The sequence below is a fragment of the Mastigoproctus giganteus genome, chromosome 9, assembly GCF_048544385.1.
Source record: "Mastigoproctus giganteus isolate SK-2022 chromosome 9, ASM4854438v1, whole genome shotgun sequence".
Lineage (NCBI taxonomy): Eukaryota > Metazoa > Arthropoda > Arachnida > Uropygi > Thelyphonidae > Mastigoproctus > Mastigoproctus giganteus.
In genome coordinates this window covers 133,253,830-133,269,503 of record NC_143583.1, presented here as the reverse complement: position 1 = coordinate 133,269,503, position 15,674 = coordinate 133,253,830, and positions in this window count along the sequence as shown.

Here is a 15,674-nt window from a genome sequence, read left to right as displayed (position 1 = left end):
ACAGTCTGGGGGGTGCCAGATATGCTGTGTGAAACTTCCGGGACGGAGGTTGCACACAGCGATATCACAAGTTAAAGACTCCATAGCAAAAGAAGTTAGTAGTGGGGTCGTGTAAGAAATTAAATGCCCGGATTGTGAGGTTTGTTATGTTGGTGAGACAGGGCGACGACTTAAAGAACGTCTGGGCAAGCACATGAAGGCTATAAAAACTACAAATTATGCGAGGTCTGCTGTGGCCGAGCACTATTGGGAGAAGCAGCACCAGATCTTCCCTGAAGCTACGGTCATCACTGACCGAGCTCACAGGTTCTGGGACCGTAAATGGCTTGAGAGCCTGCGCATTGGGGTGGCTAGTGGTAACACTATCAACAGGGATAGGGGTGTTCGCATACATCCCCTCCTTGCAGCCGTCATTCTTGAACGAGATGATCGGTTTTTATTGGCACGCTCCCGAGCCATTTCCGGTTCCAGCATGCAGGTGGGAAATTCCAACCATATTCCTGTGGAACCATGTGACGAGTGCCGTGGGCCTGCTATTTAAGGATGTTGTCATACAACAGAAGTATACTGTTGAGAAATGAGTCTGCCATCTCCGAAAGCTACAGTTTTTAGTGCTTTTATTACTATTTTATTATTTTAACTTCAGTCACAGTCATTTTATATTTATTGTAAATACATTTGTTTTTATTAGTTTTACCTCGTTGATGTATTTTAAAGCTTTTAATGCTTTTATTTTAACTTACATTTTATTTCATTTAAATTGCTTGGTGTGAAGCATAAATATTTCAACATGAATTTTCCCAACCTTAGGCCTGTTTGGAGAGAGTTTAACTTCTGTTCTGGAGAACTTAATGGAGGCATTGGTTAAAGAAGCACTGCAGGATAATCTAGACAAGACTGCAGTTATTGTTCAGACACAGCACGGTTTGTTAAGGGGAAGTCTTGTCTGACCAATTTGATTGGATACTACAATGAGGTCACAAAGGAAATGGATGCAAAAAATAATTTTGATATTTATACTTGGATTTCAAGAAAGCTATTGATACCGTTGCACATGGAAAACTGCTCTAGAAGTTGGTGCAGTATAGCATTAAGGGCAGGTTACTGCTGTGGATAAAGGGATGGTTGAGTGGGAGAAAACAAAGTGGTAATCACTGGACACTGTTCTTTGTGGACTAATGGTATTAGTGGTGTCCTCCAGGGGTCCATATTTGGCCCATTCTGGTTTTCTGTATTTATCAATGATATTGTTGAAGGTATATCAGGTTTAATGTCCAAGTTTGCAGACGATACGAAGGTTGGCAGGGTTGTTAATGACACTAATGACAGTACGCTAGTCCAACATGATCTAGAAAAGTTGAGCAGATGGGCTGAGTGGTGGCAAATGAAAATTAATAGTGACAAATGTAAAGTATTGCATATGGGTAGCAACTGTGTGGTACTACACTCAGGGTGGTAGAGAATGAAAAAGATCTGGGATAACTGTGTAGTCAGATATGAAGTTTTCTGATCAGTGCAGACAGTCTGCAAGAGTAGTTCATGGTGTCTTGAGCAATGATATACAGGAATTTTTCTAGCTGGGATAAAGAGGTCATTATCCCCTCGTATAAGGCAATGGTTAGGTCACACCTTGAGTACTGTGTACAGGTCTGGAGGCCTCATTTTAGGAAAGATGTAGAGCTGCTTGAATGTGTACAGAGAAGGGCAACAAGATTGGTGAATGGAACAATGGGTTGCTTTTACAAAGAAAGACTTAAGTTCTGCAAATTGCAGTGTTTGGAGACTAGGCACCTGCAAGGTGATCTGATTGAGGTGTATAAGGCCTTGAATGGTTTGAGCAAGCTGATTGCTGATGGGATTCTTCGTTTCTCAGATTAGTCACCTGAGGGGACATAAATTCAAATTGAGGAAAGACGGTTGTAGAATAGATGTGCAGAAATTTGCCTTTAGCTAGCAAGTGGTTGATTGTTGGAACAAACTTCCATCAGTTGTTGTAGAAGCTGAGAGCTTAAATAAATTCAAGGCAGAACTAGACAAACATTTGGAGTTAATGGATGGGTGAAATGGGAAGGTTTTTTTTTTTTGGTTGATGTTATATAAGCTTACTTTCTTGCATCATATGCCTCTACTAATACTATATGGCAAATACTATTACTCAAGTGCACTCTATCCTTGCTTTATACAAGGTAGTTCCAAAGACTGTGCTTTGACCCATGTTATCTGGGGATTATTTTCTTCTTCAGTGGATAAGAAGCTGCAATTCCATTCATTGAGTTCTTGTTACTGACTGTATTGTGATCTGATTATTATCTCTCCAATTTACCAGGAAGTGGAAGTTAAAAAAAATGTATCTAAACCACATGTATGGCTATGACAATAGTTCTTACATTTCAGACGTGGTCAATTGAAAATTTTTGTAAAAAAAATCTGATCAAAATTATTGCTATTTGAGGCTCTCATGCATAAAAGTTTTAGAATTTTGTTAATTATTTGTGTGTAATTGAATTTAATTATTTAAACATTGATATAGACCTTGTGGTGGATTAACAGGCAATATAAGGAAGTCTTAATTAAGATAATATGTAATGGCTTTCAACTGAATGTAATATCGCATTCTTTTGACTATGTTGACTGACTGATTTTTTTTAAAACTACAAATTTTGCCCACACCCCATACATTTTAATAATAATACCAAACCAACTTCCAGGTCACTCTGACCCTTTGAGCGCCCCTCCTTCCTATATAAATTTTATTAGGAGATTTTGTTCTTTTTATTTTGTTATTATTATTTTTTGTTGCCATCTGACAATACCAGAGCTGTATCTTACATGAATGACATATGATATAAATAAACACTTAGCATACAAAATTTTGTTGAAGTTCTATTTGTTAAAGTATTTAAATTTTGTTTTTTAATTTGAAACAAGTAACTTTTGTTTCTGTGTTTATTTTTTATTTTTAGGTCCCATTGTAGTATATATCATGCATTGGGCAAAGGAACAATTCTTTTTATCCAGTCAGTTATCACTCTTAATCCTGTGAGTTAAGTGTTACTTGATATTTATATAAGATATTAATTATTGTTATATGTTGTATTCTCTTAGGGTTCCTAATATTAGAAGTGGGTGAGAGAGAGTGAATTATCCACACAATTACACTGATTATAAAACTTGTTTATTTCTATTTTTAACATTATTTTAGAAATTGGAACCTTTGCTGATTCCTTAATGACATGCACTAATACTCCATACAAGAGATGAAGAACAAAACAACATATAACTTCTTAAATACATTATATAACTGCATAAATACAAAGAAATATGGTTCAAGGCATAGACCTAAATGGATGTCAGATGGACTTTTGAGACAAGTGGCAGAGAAGAAAAATGCATAAGATGCATATAAATTATTGGGTGATACAGAAGCCTATGGTACATATAAATTGTCTGTAATCAAGACACAAAGTAAGTTAGGCAAGCTTACGCATTATGAGAAGACTGGCAAAGAATAGCAAAAAGAATTTTATGTTTATATTAACAGGAGAAGGAAACTGTTGAATCACACTGGGCCACTTGATATCTATGGGTTAATGGTTGGTGATCTGACTGGTTGCTGACAAATTATTTCAGAGAGTGCTGGAAGTCATTGCGGTACAAGTAAACACATGGGTTGTGTTAGGGTAGCTAAGAATAGAAACAGGTGCATGTATACTTGCGTGTACACCAATGCTAGGAGTTTAGTAAATAAATTTGATGAATTTGAGGTATTACTCAAAACATCAAAGGCAGATATTGTTGGGATATCAGAGACGTGGTGTCACACAGATATAAGGAATGCAGAACTGGAATTTGGGGAGTACAACGTCTACAGAAAGGATAGACAGGATAGGAAGGGAGGAGGGGTTATGCTATTAGTTAAAAAACACATAAAATCCAAGGAAGTGAAGCCAGTCGACATCGATGGACAGGGCAGTGTCGAGTCAGTTTGGTGTGACATAAGCATAGGTAAATCAAAATTGAGAGTAGGAGTGTGCTATAGGCCTAATGACTCTGATGAGTATAATAAGATACTGTACAGGGAAATAGAATGGGCCAGTAAATCAGAGAGTCTTATAATGGGGGATTTTAATTTCCCAGATATTGACTGGAATTTGTGGGTTGGTCACTCACACACTAGCAAGGCTTTTGTGGATTTATTGGATGATTGTTTTCTACACCAGCATGTTCAGGAGGCAACTAGAGGGAGTAATACTCTTGATCTGATTATCAGTAGTGATTCTTCATCCATTAGGAATCTGCAGATAAAGGAACCACTGGGTGGCAGTGATCACAGTGTGCTGAAGTGGGATTTACTCAAGGAGGTAACTACCATCAGAGGTAAAGGGAAGGGTTTTTGCTTTCGTAAAGGCGACTATGATGGTCTGAGACAGTATTTAAATTCTATACAGTGGGACCAACTGATGATGTTACCAACAGCAAATTCAAAATGGGAAGCATTCAAGGAACTAATCTTGGAAGCTACCAGGCTTTACATACCAACCAAGAAATATTGTTCAAGGTTCAGGCCTAAATGGTTGTCAGATGAACTAATGAGACATATGGCAGAGAAGAAAAATGCATGGGATTCATACAAATTAATGGGTGACATGGAAGCCTATGATAGATATAAGTTGGTCTGTAACCAAGTCACAAAGGAGATTAGGCAGGCAAAGGCAGATTATGAGAAATCCTTGGCAAAGGATGCAAAGAAAAACACAAAAGAGTTCTTTACCTATTTAAACTCAAGAAGGAAAGGGATGAATCAGATTGGTCCACTGGATGTTGATGGTTCAACAGTTGAGGATCCAGCTCAGGTGGCTAACAATCTAAACGAGTATTTTGCATCTACATTCACACATGAGGAGTTATTCAGGAAGGGGAATGACGTAGGTGAAGTAAACATTGGCAGTGAGCTAGATGATTTTCTAATAACTGAGAGGAAAGTGGAGGAGAAATTGTTGAGGATAAACATAAAAAAGGCACCCGGGATGGATGGGATCAATCCAGTTATATTAAAGGAGGCAGCAAAGGAAGTAAGCAAACCCCTAGCCATAATTATGAGAGCTTCTTTGGACTCAGTGGAGGTACCCATGGACTGGAGATGTGCAAATGTAACCCCAATTCACAAAGGAGGATCAAAGGCTGACACAAGTAATTATAGACCTGTTAGTTTAACTTCGGTTCCAGGAAAATTAATGGAGGCACTGGTTAAAGAAGCACTGCAGGATCATCTGGACAAGAATTCAGTTATAGCTCAGACACAGCATGGGTTTGTTAAGGGCAGGTCTTGTCTGACCAGTTTGATTGGATACTATGATGTAGTCACAAAAGAACTGGATGCAGAGAATAACTTTGATATTATATATTTGGATCTTAGAAAGGCTTTTGATACTGTTGCGCATGGAAGACTGCTGCACAAATTGGAGAAGTGTGGCATTGGAGGCAAATTGCTGCTATGGATAAAGGGATGGTTGAGTGGCAGAAGACAGAGAGTGGTAATCAATGGACACTGCTCAACGTGGACTAATGTTATTAGTGGAGTTCCTCAGGGTTCAGTGTTGGGTCCATTGTTGTTTTCTGTATTTATAAATGATATTGATGATGGTATATCAGGCTTAATGTCCAAGTTTGCAGACGATACAAAGGTTGGCAGGGTTGTTAAGGACACTACTGATACTATGCTGCTGCAACAGGATCTGGAAAGGTTGAGCAGATGGGCTGAGAGGTGGCAAATGAAGTTTAACATTGACAAATGTAAAGTACTACATATGAAACAGTAACCCCCAGATCAACGTATCAACTCTGTGGTACTATGCTGACAGTGGTAGAGAATGAAAAGGACCTGGGGGTAATTGTGCAGGCAGATATGAAGTTCTCTGAGCAGTGCAGACGAGCTGCAAGAGTAGCTCATGGTGTCTTGTCAATGATATACAGGAATTTTTCTAGCAGGGACAGGGATGTGATTATTCCCTTGTATAAGGCATTGGTCAGGCCACACCTTGAGTACTGTATACAGGTCTGGAGGCCTCATTTCAAGAAGGATGTAGAGCTGCTGGAACGAGTACAGAGAAGGGCAACAAGATTAGTGAATGGAGCAAAGGGTTGCTCTTACGAAGAAAGTCTTAAGTTTTGCAAATTACAGAGTCTGGAGACTAGGCATCGGCGACGTGATCTGATAGAGGTGTATAAGTCTTTGAATGGCTTGAGCATGCTCAATGCCGATGGGATTCTTCCTCTTCCTCAGAATAATCACCTGAGAGGGCATAAATTCAAATTGAGGAAGGACGGATGTCGGATAGATGTGCGGAAATTTGCCTTTAGCCAGCGGGCAGTTGGTTTGTGGAATAGACTTCCATCACTTGTTGTTGAAGTTGATAGCCTAAACAAATTTAAGGCTCAGCTGGACAGGTATTTCGAACGAACGGAGGGGTGAAATGGGAGTAGTGGTTGTTTTTTTTTTTTTTTTTTTTGGCTGATGCTGAATAAGCTTGCTTTCTTGCATCCTATGCCTCTACTAATGCTAATGCTAAATTAAAGAGGTATTTTACATCCTCATTCACACAAATGAGGAATTCTTAAGTGAAGGAGATGCCAGAAGTTTATCAACTTCTAATGGGAAGCTAAATAATTTTGTGATTTCTGAAGGGAAGGTGGAAGGAAAACTATTGAAGCTATCTGTAAAAAAAAAAAAGAAAGAAAAGAAAAAAAAAAAGAAGGTGCCTGGAGTGGATGGAATCCAGTTATATTAAGGGAGGCAACAAAGGAAATAAGAAAACCCTTAGCCATAATTATTACAGCATCCTTGGATTCAGGGAAAGGTCCCTGTGGACTGAAGATGTGGGACTGTATCTCCGGTTCATAAAGGGAGATCAAAAGGTGACATGAGTAATTACAGACCTGTTAGCTTAATGTCTGTTCCAAGGAAAATAATGGAATCACTGGTTAAAGAAGTAATACAGGACCATCCAGACAGGAATGTAATTATTCTGCACTCACAGCATGGATTTACTAAGGGGTGGTCTTGGCTAACCAATCTCATTGGATATAAGGAAGGCTTTTGACACTGTTGTACGTAAAAGACTTCTGTACAAACTGGAGCAATGCAGCATTAAGAGCAACTTACTGCTATGGATAAAAGGATGGTTGAGTGGAAGAAGACAGAGCGTGGTTATCTTTGGTCACTGCTCTTCATGGACTAATGTTATTAATGAAGTCACCCAGGGTTCAGTGCTGGGCCCATTGTTATTTTCAGTATTTATTAATGATATTGATGAAGGTATATCAGGATTCATGTCTAAGTTTGCAGATGATACAGAGGTTAGCAGGGTGGTTAGTGACCATGAACAGGGTGAGCTACTGCAACAAGATCTAGGAAAATTAGGTCGATGGGTCAAGAAATAGCAGTCAAAGTTTAACATTGACAAATGCAAGGTACTACATATGGGTTGAAGTAATCCCAGAGTAACTTGTCAACTTAGACATGAATCCTGATATACCTTCATCAATATCATTAATAAATACTGAAAATAACAATGGGCCCAGCACTGAGCGCTGGGTGACTTCATTAATAACATTAGTCCATGAAAAGCAGTGACCAAAGATAACCACGCTCTGTCTTCTTCCACTCAACCATCCTTTTATCCATAGCAGTAAGTTGCTCTTAATGCTGCATTGCTTCAGTTTGTACAGCAGTCTTTTACGTAAAACAGTATCAAAAGCCTTCCTTATATCCAAGTCAAGTGTACGAAATAAAATTTATTTTTTGCATCCATTTCCTTGGTCGTTACATCATAGCATCCAATGAGATTGGTTAGCCAAGACCACCCCTTAGTAAATCCCTGCTGTGAGTGCAGAATAATTACATTCCTGTCTGGATGGTCCTGTATTACTTCTTTAACCAGTGATTCCATTATTTTCCTTGGAACAGACATTAAGCTAACAGGTCTGTAATTACTCATGTCACCTTTTGATCTCCCTTTATGAACTGGAGATACAGTCCCACATCTTCAGTCCACAGGGACCTTTCCCTGAATCCAAGGATGCTGTAATAATTATGGCTAAGGGTTTTCTTATTTAATTTGTTGCCTCCCTTAATATAACTGGATTCCATCCACCCCAGGCACCTTTTTTTTTTTTCTTTTCTTTTTTTTTTTTTTTACAGATAGCTTCAATAGTTTTCCTTCCACCTTCCTTTCAGAAATAACAAAATTATTTAGCTCCCCATTAGAAGTTGATAAACTTCTGGCATCTCCTTCACTTAAGAATTCCTCATTTGTGTGAATAAGGATGCAAAATACCTATTTAATTGGTCATCAACCAGTCAGATCACCAACCATTAACCCATAGATATCAAGTGGCCCAGTGTGATTCAACAGTGTCCTTCTCCTGTTAATATAAACATGAAATTCTTTCTGCTATTTGTATTAGAAAATGAAAAAATCTTGGGGTATTTGTGCAGTCAGATATGGAATTCTCTGAACAGTGCAAACATGTTGCCAGAGGCGGATTTAACGGCGGGTGCGCGCCCTGGGCCCCGACTTCTGAAGGGCCCACGCAAAAACCCAACAAATTAGTTGAACATATTAGTTCAACTAATAGTTAAACTAATATGTTCAACTATTAGTTCAAAACTTTGTGATTATTATTATGCTATTATTAATTATATTATACATATATTATATTCAAATTTTATTGGAAATAAAACATTAATAGTACATAATATTTTTTATTTATTTTAAAAAAAATGGTTAACATGTATTTTTATTTTCCCTGTCTCTCTTTTTTTTTAAGGGGCCCAATATTTTCTTCTGCGCCCGGGGCCTCAACTGACCTTAATCCGCTCCTGCATGTTGCCAAGACAGTTCATGGAGTTTTGTCAGTGATATACAGAAACTTTGCTAGCAGGGATGAGGAGTTGATTATCCATTTGTGCAAAGCCATTTTAAGGCTGCATCTTGAGTACTGTATACATGTCTGGAGGTCTCGCTTTAGGAAGGACATAGAGCTGTTGGAATGGGTGCAGAGATGCGCAACCAGATTGGTAAAGGGAACAAAAGGGTGTTCTTACTAAGAAAGGCTTCAGTTCTGAAAATTGCAGCATCTGGAAACTAGGTACCTGTGGGAGATCTGATTGAGTTGTTTAAGGCCTTGAATGGATTGAGTAAGCTAAACATTGATGGCCTCCTTCCTGTTTCTGAGACTACACACATGAAAGGGCACAAATTCAAGTTGAGAAAGGATGGATTGCAGGATAGATGTGAAGTTTTCTTTCAGCCAGCTGGTGGTTGATTATTGGAATAGGCTTTCATATGTTGTTGTGGAAGTGGGTGGGCTGAATAAATTCTTGGAGGATAGACGACTTAAGGGTTTAGTATTTTTTTTTGTTGTTGATGCTATATAAGCCTGCTTTTCGTCATTTGCCACTACATGAACTGTGTACGTAAACTGCACATTTAGGTTATAGGCAGGGGCAGGCTGATCCAAGGGTGACAGGACTGCATTGTTCAAGGAGAATCTAAAAACCTTACTTACACATTTATAGATTTATGGTTATAAAACTATAACTCAATTATGAAGCTATAAATTCGCCTGAAACTTCTTACAAAATAAATTTTTCTTACATCATAGATATAAAAATATTACAAATAGAAGCGAGATTCGAACAAATGAAGGTTCATAATAATAGTTTTAATTTTTTATCGGACCTTTATTCATTTCTGTCTCTAAATAAAGAAACAAAAATTAAGCATTGTATAGACTTACAAACTAATTTCTTGGATCCTTTAAAAGAAATTGACATCAATGCTATTGACATGTATTAGCAATGGCCACATGGTGCAAGGAAGTCTATGGCTTATGCTGAACCAGCCATAAAAAAAAAAATAATAAATAAATAGAAGAAAATTTTTAAAAAATAAATAATTAATAAAAAGAAAGTAAATAGACAGCCTTTGCATTTCCCTCCTCCCAAAAGGTCAGCTGGATAGGTAACTATCCAGCTCACCTTTGAATTTCCCCAGACTGTCAGTGGCTACCCCCACCCCCATGTAAGTAACTCATTTTTAACTCACTGTTGAAAAAAACCCATAAGTTAGGGTTGAATTTGAAAGTGTCTGCAATTCTGCCCAGACACAATAGGAGTGAGTATATGATGAGAGCCTTGTTGATCAATTCGGCCCTGGAGAGATTGAGCAAGGCTCAATGGGTAGAATTTTTCTCAGCCTGGTCTGTGCTTGTTAACAGGAGAGACTGCTTCTACAGTGATGGGATACACTTAAATAGAAAGAGTGCAAGAATATTTGCTGATGCTATCGAGGAAGTGTTAGGTGGGTCGGAAAACTGCTAGCTTGTGGGGATACACCGACTAATAGATTAACATTAGCCGCTGGCAGAAGTGAAAATGATTCTTGCACTGCTTCTATTGGCAAGAGCAGCAGCCTGGAAAACAAGATGCAGGGGATTTCAGAGACTGCTGGAAGTCATTGCCGTACAAGTAAACAAACGGGGCTGTGTTACAATAGCTAAGAATAGGAACAGGTACATGTATACTTGCGTGTACACCAATGCTAGGAGCTTGGTAAATAAATTTGATGAATTTTAGGTGTTGGTCAAAACATCAAAGGCAGATATTGTTGGGATATCGGAGACGTGGTGTCGCACAGATATGAGGAATGCAGAAATAGAATTTGGGGAGTAGAGTGTGTAGGAAGGATGGACAGAATAGGAAGGGAGGAGGAGTTATGCTATTAGTTAAGAAACACATAAAATCCAAGGAAGTACATCCAGTCGACATGGCTGGATAGTGCAGTGTCGAGTCAGTTTGGTGTGACATAAGCACTGGGAAATCAAAATTGAGAGTAGGAGTGTGTTATAGGCCTAATGACTCTGATGAGTATAAAAAACAACTGTACAGGGAAATAGAGTGGGCCAGTAAATCAGAAAGTCTTATAATGGGGGATTTTAATTTCCCAGATATTGACTGAAATTTGTGGGTTGGTCACTCACACACTAGCAAGTCTTCTGTGGATTTATTGGATGATTGTTTTCTACAGCAGCATGTTTGGGAGGCAACTAGAAGGAGTAATACTCTTGATCTGATTATCAGTAGTGATTCTTCATGTATTAAGAATCTGCAGATAAAGGAACCACAAGGTGGCAGTGATCACAGTGTGCTGAAGTGGGATTTACTCAAAGAGGTAACTACCATCAAGTAGTTACCTCTTTTCGTAAATGAGACTACGGAGGTCTGTTTGTTATTTGATTTTTAGGAGCATTAGCAACTAAGGCCATATTGCTCCAGGGATATACGGTGGTCATTCCCTGACCTTTCCACATCATCCATATTTGGTGGTCACAGGCTCGAACCCCGGTCTAATCAAGAAGCGTGTGCTACGCATTGCTGCTCCTGCCCACCTGGCTACGGAGGCACCACGGAGGTCTGAGACTGTATTTAAATTCTATACAGTGAGACCAACTGATGATGTTACAAACAGCAAATTCAAAATGGAAACCATTCAAAGAATTAATCTTGGAAGGTACTAGGCTTTTCATACCAATTGAGAAATATTGTTCAAGGTTTAGGCCTAAATGGATGTCAGATGAACTAATGAGACATGTTGTTGTTGTTATGTGGTTTTTAGGAGCATTAGCAACTAAGGCCATATTGCTCCAGGGATATGCGGTGGTCATTCCCTAAACATTCCGCATCCTCCGCATGTGGTGGTCACAGGCTTGAACGCCAGTCTAATCAAGAAGCATGTGCTGCGCACTGCTTCTCCTACCCACCTGGCTATGGAGGAGCCAATGAGACATGTGGCAGAGAAGGAAAATGCATGGGATACATATAAATTAATGGATGAAGCTTCTGATAGATATAAACTGGTCTGTAACCAAGTCACAAAGGAGGTTAGGCAGGAAAGGCAGATTACAAGAAATCTTTGGCAAAGGATGTAAAGAAAAAACAGAAAAGAGTTCAACCCCTTCCTTCTAGAGTTAACATAAGTAAATTCTAGAAGGAAGGGGATGAATCAGATTGGTCCACTGGATATTGATGGTTCATCTGTTGTTGATCCTGCTCAGGTAGCCAACAAACTAAATGAGTATTTTGCATCTACATTCACACATGAGTTATTCAGGGAGGAGTATCCCAGAGGTAAATTAAACTCTGGCATTGAGCTAGATGATTTTGTAATAACTGAGAGAAGATAAGTTGTAATAAATGGAGGAGAAATTTTTGAAGATAAACATAAGAAAGGCACCTGGGGTGGATGGGATCTATCCAGTTATATTAAAGGAGGCAGCAAAGGAAGTAAGCAAACCCTTAGCCGTAATTATGAGAGCTTCCATGGGGATGTACCATGGACTGGAGATATGCAAATGTGACCCCAATTCACAAAGGATGATCAAAGGGTGACACAAGTAATTACAGACCTGTCAGTTTAACTTCTGTTCCAGGGAAATTAATGGAGGCTCTTGTTAAAGAAGCACTGCAGGATCATCTAGACAAGACTTCAGTTATAGCTCGAACACAACATGGTTTTGTTAAGGGGAAGTCTTGTCTGACCAATTTGATTGGATACCATGATGTAGTCACAAAGGAACTGGATGCAGGGAATAACTTTGATATCATATATTTGGATCTTAGAAAGGCTTTTGATACTGTTGCTCATGGAAGACTGCTGCACAAATTGGGGCAGTGTGGCATTGGAGGCAAATTGCTGCTATGGATAAAGGGATGGTTGAGTGGGAGAAGACTGAGAGTGGTAATCAATGGACACTGCTCTTTGTGGACTAATGTTATTAGTGGAGTCCCTCAGGGTTCAGTGTTGGGTCCATTGTTTTCTGTATTTATTAATGATATTGATGATGGTATATCAGGCTTAATATCCAAGTTTCCAGATGATATGAAGGTTGGCAGGGTTGTTAATGACACTAATGACAGTACACTGCTGCAACAGGATTTAGAAAAGTTGAGCAGATGGGCTGAGAAGTGGCAACTGAATTTTAACATTGACTGATGTATAGTACTGCATATTGGAAGCAGTATCCCCAGAGTAATGTATCAATTGTGTGGTATTACACTGAAAGTGGTAGAGAATGAAAAGGACCTGTGGGTTATTGTGCAGGCAGATATGAAGTTTTCTGATCAGTACAGATGGTCTGCATGGTGTCTTGTCAATGATATTCAGGAATTTTTCTAGCAGGGTTACGGATTGTCCCCTTATATTAGGCATTGGTCAGGCCAGACCTTGAGTACTGTATACAAGTCTGGAGGCCTCATTTTAGGAAGGATGTAGAGCTGCTGGAGCGAGTGCAGAGAAGGGCAACAAGATTAGTGAATGGAACAAAGGGTTACTCTTATGAAGAAAGGCTTAAATTTTTGCAAATTATAGTGTCTGGAGACTAGGCACCTGTGAGGTGATCTGATTGAGGTGTATGAAGCCTTGAATGGTTTGAGCCTCGTCAATGCTGATGGTATTCTTCCTCTTGCTCAGAATAATCATCTGATAGGACATAAATTCAATTGAGGAAAGACAGTTGTAGGATAGATGTGGAGGTTTACCTTTAGCCAGCGTGTGGTTGAGTGCTGGAACAAACTCCCATCTGTAGTTGTAGAAGTTCATAGCTTAGATTCAAGGCAGAACTAGACAAACATTTTGAGCGAGTGGATGGGTGAAATTAGGTTTTTTTTTTTTTTTATTTGGGCTGATGCTATATAAGCTTGCTTTCTTGCATCATGTGCCTTTACTAATGCTAATTCCAGTAATTATAACTTGCTGGTTAAAATAAAACTATGGCTCCTAGTTCTAGTCATTTATAACCATGATAATTTCATCCTTATTCATTTTACTTAAGCCTCTCAGAGCCTTAAACACCTCAATCAAGTCTCCTCTATGGTGCCTAGTTTTCAAGCTGGGCAACCAACATGTTCGAAGTGTTTCTTCGTATGGACACCTTTTTCTCAATCTCACCAGGCAAGTTACCTGTCTTTAGACCCTTTCAAGAAGCTTGATGTCTTTTTTTTTTTATTTTAGGTATGAACTTTAGGTGTACATATAAAGAAATAGAAAATTTGTCAATTTTTTTACAGCCAAACATGGAAGCATATGATGTGTTACAGCAGCATATTTTTTTCAAATGATCTTGCTATGTTTCCCAATGTTTCTATTGCAATATGAATATTTCTCATACCCTCCCTATCAACATAGCATATGGAGAGCATGCTTTTCCAAGTTAAAAATGGTAAAGAACTATTTAAGATTAACAATGACGCAAGGAAGGTTAACAAATTTGAGTCTCATTAGTATTGAAAAAGATATTGTTTCCAGTTTCAATATTTCTGAAATTATCAATGATTTTTCGATAACAAAATCAAGAAGAATAAACATTTAGTTTTTTACTATTATATTATTGTATTCTTCTTTGTTAAGATATATATAAACATAATACTTTTGTATGTATAATCTTTACTTCATTGTTTCTTTTCTAATTAATTTTTAATTTATACTTTTTTTTTAAAAGTAAATTTACAAATGTACATAATCACATTGTGATTATCTAAATTTTGTTGTCAATAATTATAATTGTTTTACTTTTGTTATTAATTATCATTATATGAATAAAATTATAACAAATAATATATAAATTTTTTGAATTGATACCAAATTGCGATGGGCACCACATTTCCTATGAATGTTCCTGATTATAGGAACTGCACATGTAAAATGATTATAACTGATATCTGAATAGTCCCACTCGTATATCAATATTTCAACTATTATTTCAGTTTTTTGTGTAATTATTAAATTTTATAATGTAAATAGCCTCTCATTTTTCTTTTTGTGAAATCCCTTTCATTTTCTATGATAATGAAATTCTTTTTATTAAAAGGCTTTTTGCAAATATATGCATATCCTGCAATTTCAGAAATATTATTCTCACCTTTTTCAATATGTTTTTTATGTGTTCCCCTTTCTTGTATCTAATTTCCAAATTGTTTCCCTAATGTATAGTTTGCCACATACAAATGTGTTTTGTTAATAAAGTCAAAATAATTGTAAAATAATTAATCTGTTCTTTGAAATAACTTCCTGTACTATTCACTGGTTTGCAAATTCTTTTTTGTTTTTTTTCACTTATACCTTTAACATATGGCACTATGACTGCTTTTCTGAAATTAACATTTTTATTATTTTGCACTTATCTCATTTTGGGAAATTAATATTCAGTTGTATTGTCAATGTTTTTACCTGGAAATCTGTTGTTTATTAAAGGTTTTTTTTTTTTTTTTTTTTTTGGGTATAACACTCTTCACATACCCAGTCTGCTCAGTATGTTAGTGTTTCAATATTTACTTTCTTAATAACTTTGGGTGGTTTTAATTATAAATTTCATATCTACTTGAATCTGTGTTTTTTTTTTTTTTTTTTTTATGAGAACCCCAAACACGAGAGGTATTAGAACCTATAGTACTTAGTACAGTGCTTGGGTTGGAGGTTGAGAAGATGAAAGAAGATATTTGTTGACATTGGACTTGAACTTCTGTAGATTGTAATTTTCAGGAAATACGTATGAAGGAAGGTTGTTCCAGAAAACGGCAGTTGAATGAATAAATGAGGAAGATGAAAAGTTGGTTC